The sequence below is a fragment of the Nematolebias whitei genome, chromosome 1 (assembly GCF_014905685.2).
Source record: "Nematolebias whitei isolate Nwh7 chromosome 1, NemWhi1, whole genome shotgun sequence".
Classification (NCBI taxonomy): domain Eukaryota; kingdom Metazoa; phylum Chordata; class Actinopteri; order Cyprinodontiformes; family Rivulidae; genus Nematolebias; species Nematolebias whitei.
The window spans coordinates 14,428,277-14,434,701 of record NC_056498.1 but is presented as its reverse complement, the minus strand read 5'-3'; the positions used below and the strand labels follow the sequence as shown (position 1 = coordinate 14,434,701).

Sequence of the window (6,425 nt, the reverse complement as noted above, 5' to 3'; positions counted from 1 at the left end):
GGGTAGAAGCTGTTCCTCAGTCTAGTGGTTCTACACTTAATGCTCCTCAACCTCCTTCCTGAGGGGAGTGGGGCAAAAAGTGTGTGTGCTGGGTGAGTGGGGTCCTTCATGATGCAGGTGGCCCTCTTCCTGCATCTGGAGGTGTAGATGTCTGTGATGGTGGGGAGACTGATTCCAACAGATTTCTGTGCAGCCTTCACCACTCTCTGCAAAGCTTTTCTTTCTGCAGCTGTGCAGCCTCCATGCCACACATTGATGCTCGAGCACAGGATGCTCTCCACTGCACACCTGTAGAAGGAGGTGAGGACTGAGCTTCCCAGACCAGCTCGCCTCAGCCGTCTGAGGAAGTAGAGTCTCTGATGAGCTTTCTTGATCAGGCTGGTGGTGTTGTTGCTCCAGCTGAGGTTGTCATTCATGTGTACACCCAAGTACTTGTAGCTGGAGATCACTTCCACCGCAGATCCTCTTATGTTCAGGGGGGTGTAAGTGTTTTTGTTCCTTCTGAAGTCCACAATCATCTCCTTTGTCTTCTTCACATTGATGTGAAGGTTATTCTCTCTGCACCAGCTCTCCAGGTGTTCCACCTCTTGCCTGTAGCTGGACTCATCATTGTTTGTGATGCATCCCACCACCGCTGTATCATCTGCAAACTTTACAATGTGACAGCCTGGATGGGTAGCTGCACAATCATATGTGAGCAGAGTAAACAGAAGGGGGCTCAACACACATCCCTGAGGAGAGCCAGTGCTGAGGGTTATGGTGGAGGAGGAGAGGTTGTGGATCCTCACTAACTGTGGTCTGTTTGTTAAAAAGTCTAGTACCCAGTTGCAGATGGAGGGGCTTAGTCCTAGTGTGGATAGTTTGTCCATCAGGGTTTGGGGGATCATGGTGTTGAAGGCGGATGTGAAGTCCACAAAGAGCATACGGACGTAAGAGTTTTTCTGCTCCAGGTGGTTGAGTGCAGTGTGGACCACAGAGGAGATTGCATCCTCTGTTGATCGGTTCTCACGGTATGCGTACTGATGAGGGTCCTCGTTGATGTTGATGGTTGTTTTGATGTGAGTCATGACCAGTTTTTCGAAGCATTTAGCGACTATCGGGGTGAGGGCCACTGGCCGATAGTCATTCAGACCAGTCACTGTAGAGCTTTTTGGGACTGGGATGATGGTGGCAGTCTTCAGGCAGGTGGGAACTGTCTCCAGGGTAAGTGAGGTGTTAAAGATGTCTGCCAGCACCTCGCAGAGCTGATCAGCACATTCCTTCAACACTTTTCCGGGGATGTTGTCTGGGCCAGTTGCTTTGTGCGGATTAATCCTCCTGAAGGTACTCCTTACTTCTGCTGAGGTCACGCTGAGATGCTCTTCATCCGGTGGCGAGGTGAGTCTGGTGCTGGGTGGTCTGTTCGGATCTTCAAAGCGTGCATAGAACTTGTTGAGGGCATCAGGCAGAGATGGGTCTTTGGGACATTGTTCGCTCCTTCCTTTATAATCTGTTATGCACTTAATGCCCCTCCACATGCTCCGAGGGTCTTGTGAGATGAATTGACCCTCGATCCTCTTTGCATATGCGGCCTTGGCCCTCTTAATACCAGCAACCAGCTCTTTTCTTGTCCTACTCAGCTCCTCTGAGTTTCCAGACCTGAAGGCAGTGTTCCTGGCTTCCAGCAGGGTACGCACCTCTGCATTCAGCCAAGGTTTTCTGTTTGGGTAGCTTTTAACATTTCTGATAGTGGAGACTGTGTCAGTACATGTACTAATGTAACCCAGTACTGAGGATGTGTATTGGTCAAGATCAAGCGAACCTCCATTTTCAGCAGCTTCTCTGAAAACCTGCCAGTCTGTTCGATCAAAACAATCTCTCAGTATGGGTCCACTGTCCTGGCTCCAACATTTAACTTTCTTTTGTACCGGTCTGGAGCGTCTCAGCGGGGGCATGTAAGCAGGAGCCAGGAAGATTGAGATGTGGTTTGACAGTCCTAGGTGGGGGCGGGGTTCGGCTTTGTATGCATCTTTTACGTTCGTGTAAACACGGTCCAGCGTCTTTTGTCTCCACGTGTCGGAATCGTCACATGCTGATTAAAGCTTGGGAGACAGTCCTTTAGATTCACATGGTTAAAGTCTCCGGCTACAACGTAAAGAGCCTCGGGGTGTTGGCTCTGCAGCGAGCTGATGATATCATGTAGCTCCTGTAGTGATTCATTAGCATTAGCGTCCGGAGGAATGTAAACAACTGTGATAAAAGTCACTGTGAACTCTCGGGGTAGATAATGTGGCCGACATTTCACTGTTATTTGCTCCAAAGCCTTTGAGCATGAGCTATTTACAACAGTACAGTTCGTGGACCAACTTTTACTCACGTAAATGCACACTCCGCCCCCCCGTGATTTCCCCGTTAGCTCGCTGCAGCGGTCCGCTCGAAAAAAAAAGTCTGTCATCCAGCTGGAAGACTGAGTCCGGCGTTTCACTTGTAATCCACGTTTCCGTGAGGCAAAGCACTGCACACTTCTTCATCTCTTCTGAGGCGCCCGCTCTCAGACAAAATAAATCCACCTTGTTGTCCAACGAGCGGACATTCGACAGAAAGAGAGACGGCATGGGGAGTTTACCGGCTTTAGCGTTAGCTCGTAGCCTCACCATAACCCCCGCCCGGCATCCTCTCCTCTTAAGCCGGGAGCAGCGCTTCCTCTTCTGCCCGCTGGAATGCCTCTGCTGCAGCTTCCAGGTAGATGACTTTAAGATCTGCATTCTGCCGAGCGTAGCTTTGAGTTTGTTGCTGATTTCTGCTATATTTCGTGGCAAATCCGCTCCTATTCTCATCAGTTCGGTTCGGCTATAGTTCACACGCATAAATCGCGCGGAGTCAGGCACAGAGTCAATATCAAAACTTCTAAAAACTGGGATGGTACCGGGAGCCTGTGAAGCTGCAACTGCTCTGAGCGCGGCCATCTTGGAGATATGACAATATCTGTCAAGCAAAGGTGAAATGTCAAGCAAAGGTGAAAATTTCTTAAAAAACAGATATCACCCTGGCAGGAATACACCATAATATAGCTTTAGGAAAAAATATTTTTTTCAACTTTCAATACAGAATATTTCAAGTAAAAGCTAACCTCAAAAATATTCTCATCAAGCCCCTGATAAGAAAAAATAAAGGCCTAGAACTCCTTAAACAAATGAAAAATGTTTGGGACATTTTTATGCCAGAGTGTTATTCAATTTAATTTAATTCAAAATAGTTTATTAATCCCAAAGGGAAATTAAATGTAGTAACTCATCATCCTGGCTTCATTAAGAGTTGTTCTAGATGCTCATGGATGTACAGGAATATCCTGATGCATGCTCAATAATCCAGGTAGAAAAATCTAAAAAAGTTAAATCTGGTCCTCTGGACATTCAAAAAAACAAAACAAAGCAAATCAACAAAAAAATGTAGAAATGTTTCGTCTCTCATCCGAGAGACTTCCTCAGTCTGAGGAGCTGTATTCAGCTCAGTCTCTTAAATAGCACCGTCTCAGAGTGGATCAACCAGTTTCCTCCCAGCAGCTTGTTCACCACAGACAGCCAGCTGCATGTGTCGAGGGATGATCCCGGTCCTCCTGCTGTCAGGGGCAGCGCCTCACAACAGCTCCAGGATCTCGTCGGGCAGGTACTCAAGCACCATCACAGGTAGACGGCGATGCATTCACAGCACCTCCTTTTCAACTCATTTGGGATTTGGGGATGTATTTGAGGTAATATTTGAGCTTAGCTGCTTCCGGTTGTAAAAACCACCTTGTTGTCATGGTTACACTTCATAATAAATGTCCAAAAGTAAAAATGGTTTCAGTAAAAATCCTTCCAGCTGCACAGCCTCTGATACCAGAGGAAGTGATCATCTGACAGAAGCCATTTACCTCCAGAAAAAAGAGGAAATAAAGTTTTCTAAAGCGATATCCCAGATTGAATGTAACAGCTACTCCAACCTGCAGCCACCTTGAGTGGCGCAATTCTAGAATTATGAATAATAATTCCTTGACGAAACCTTGCAATTAACGTAATGCGTAATATCATGTAAGTATAATAATAATAGTGATATTGTTAGTAATATCATGAGATATCATTCGCAGATTATGTGTTTAAATGACTGAGTTAATACTACATCAAACTTCAGCTCAATATCGTTAAAATGGACTGACTAATAGCCAATTGTGTTAGCTAGTATCAATTAGCTGAGGCAGCCATCTTGAATAGGATTCACTCCAGAGTTGATCAGGCGTACTTCCAATCGTAATTTCTACAAGTTGTATATAATCCATTCAGTGATTCATGAGATGTTTTGCTAATAAACAGGGTTAATGCTAACGATAATGCTCGAGTTAGACTACGTGTTGTGATAGACTTAAAGCTACCCCCTCACCAAATTTCAACATGATTTCTGTAAAACTGACAGTGTTATAAACAATTTAGTGTTTTCTGTGTTTTCATGGCTGTGGTAGCCATCTTGAATAGGGTTTGTTTCAAAAATGAATCAGATGTAGTGATGCATTCAATGACTGTTTCAGATTAAACTCATCAAAATAAATCCAGGGGTTCTCTACAGACAGAGTTCAGTTTCAGCTAATACCACAGCAACATTTAATTCAATATTTGTAAAAGGGAGTGGTGGCGCAGAGACTAGAGAAGGTGGGCCTGTGATCAGAAGGTTGTCAGTTCAACTCCCTATACCGACAACATCAAAATGTGGGTGGGAATGGTGAAACATGCACCCACACCTGCCTCCACCCTCATTTGCCCCAATCTTGGCCCTTGAGCAACACCCTTAACCCCCACCATCTGCTCCCCTGGGTGCCCTAGATAGCAGCTCTCTGCTCCACACAGAGGGTTGTGGTAGCTCAGTGGTCTGTGGTGTACCAGGAAACACATCCAGTGTAAAAACAATTGTCAGGTGTTCGTGAGAGTTAGTTCACTGTGGTGACCCCTGAGGCTGATTCCAAAAGGTAATCGGTTGTAACTGTGCACTTAAGTATCACATTTTCTAAGTTTTATCAATTTTTGCCAAATAGTTCATGAGATAGTTTAGAGATTTTGCTTACATGCAGTTACAGGCACAAATATCAATGTCTGCCTTCACCTTCAGCTACGAGCAATAAAAAGCAAAGCAAAATGAAAAACTGAATTATCATGGACGGGATTTATCTGAGCTTAAACAGCATTTTAAATAACTGATCTGCAGTGTAAAAATAATCTAAAAGTAATAGAAGACCAACATAAACTGCATTTTTATTTTGCTTCTTTGGCATGCCAGTTCGAGAGATTGAAAAGGGTCATTTCCAAACACCTCAAAGTGCAGAGGAAAAGATGATGCTCCAGTGTTTATCTGAGGGTCGAGGGTTCAGCACCACCAAGAGCTGATGATAAAGGAAAAAGATGAGCCTGTTTAAGAGTGAAAGGATTTACTGCACACAGTGGGACATCAGCCGCAGACATACACACACACGATGCTGGAAGCCCCACCAAGACGTTCTGCAAATCAGCTCTCCCAGAGTGCTCTGATCCAGCTGCTGAAAACACGGCAGGGCCAAGCTGTTTCTCTGCAGTGAGCCACTGAGTGTTTTCATCCTGCCCGCCAGCTTGTGTGCGCTGTTTAACCTGGGATCACTCAGAGGACACACACAGATCACTCAGTGATGGGATGTGTTAGCAGCAAGAGCCCCACACTATCTCGGAAACCCGTCACAGAATAAAGGAGGGACTTTCACAGCCAAGCGAGAAGAGGTTTGTTTAAATAATCTGGGTGAAAGGTTACAAATCACTGACGTCTACAGAAGCACTGTCATAAGTTTGTGTTAGTTTTTCTTTGTCTCTTAATTTTTTGGGGGTTTTTTTGGTGTGTAATATTAATTAAAAAATATAAAACATTTTATTTATAGGTGTCGGGCAGCAAGGTGGCACAGTTTGTAGAGCTGCTGCCTCTCAGTGAGCAGGATGCCAGAATGTATCCTGGCCGGGGGCCTTTCTGGGTGGAGTTTACATGTTCTCTCCATGTATGCGTGGGTTTTCTATGGGTACTCCCACAGACCAAAAACATGCATGTTAGACTGACTGGTAACTCTAAATTGTCCCTAGGTGTGAGTGAGAGAGTGAATGGTTGTTTGTCTCATTTGTCTCTTTGTGTCCTTGTGATGGACTGAAGACCTGTCCAGGGTGTCCCTTGCTTCTCACACAGTGACTGTTGGATATAGGCACCAGTGACCCCAATGACCCAAAAAGGAACAAGAAAAGATAATGGATGGATGGATGGATGGATGGATATCAGGGTGGATTTATATGTGCCTTTCAATACTCCCAAAATCACTAAAAATGATCAAAATGTAAACAACTAAATAGCACATAAACAATTATTATGCAATCTAATACACATACATATATATATATATATATATATAT

At 44.8% G+C, this 6,425-nt stretch overlaps 1 protein-coding gene across 1 annotated transcript in view; it reads right to left on the bottom strand.

The window, feature by feature from the left end:
* sorcs2 (sortilin-related VPS10 domain containing receptor 2) overlaps positions 1 to 6,425 on the bottom strand; it is a 690,706-nt gene that overhangs the window by 385,344 nt on the left and 298,937 nt on the right. The window lies entirely within an intron of this gene.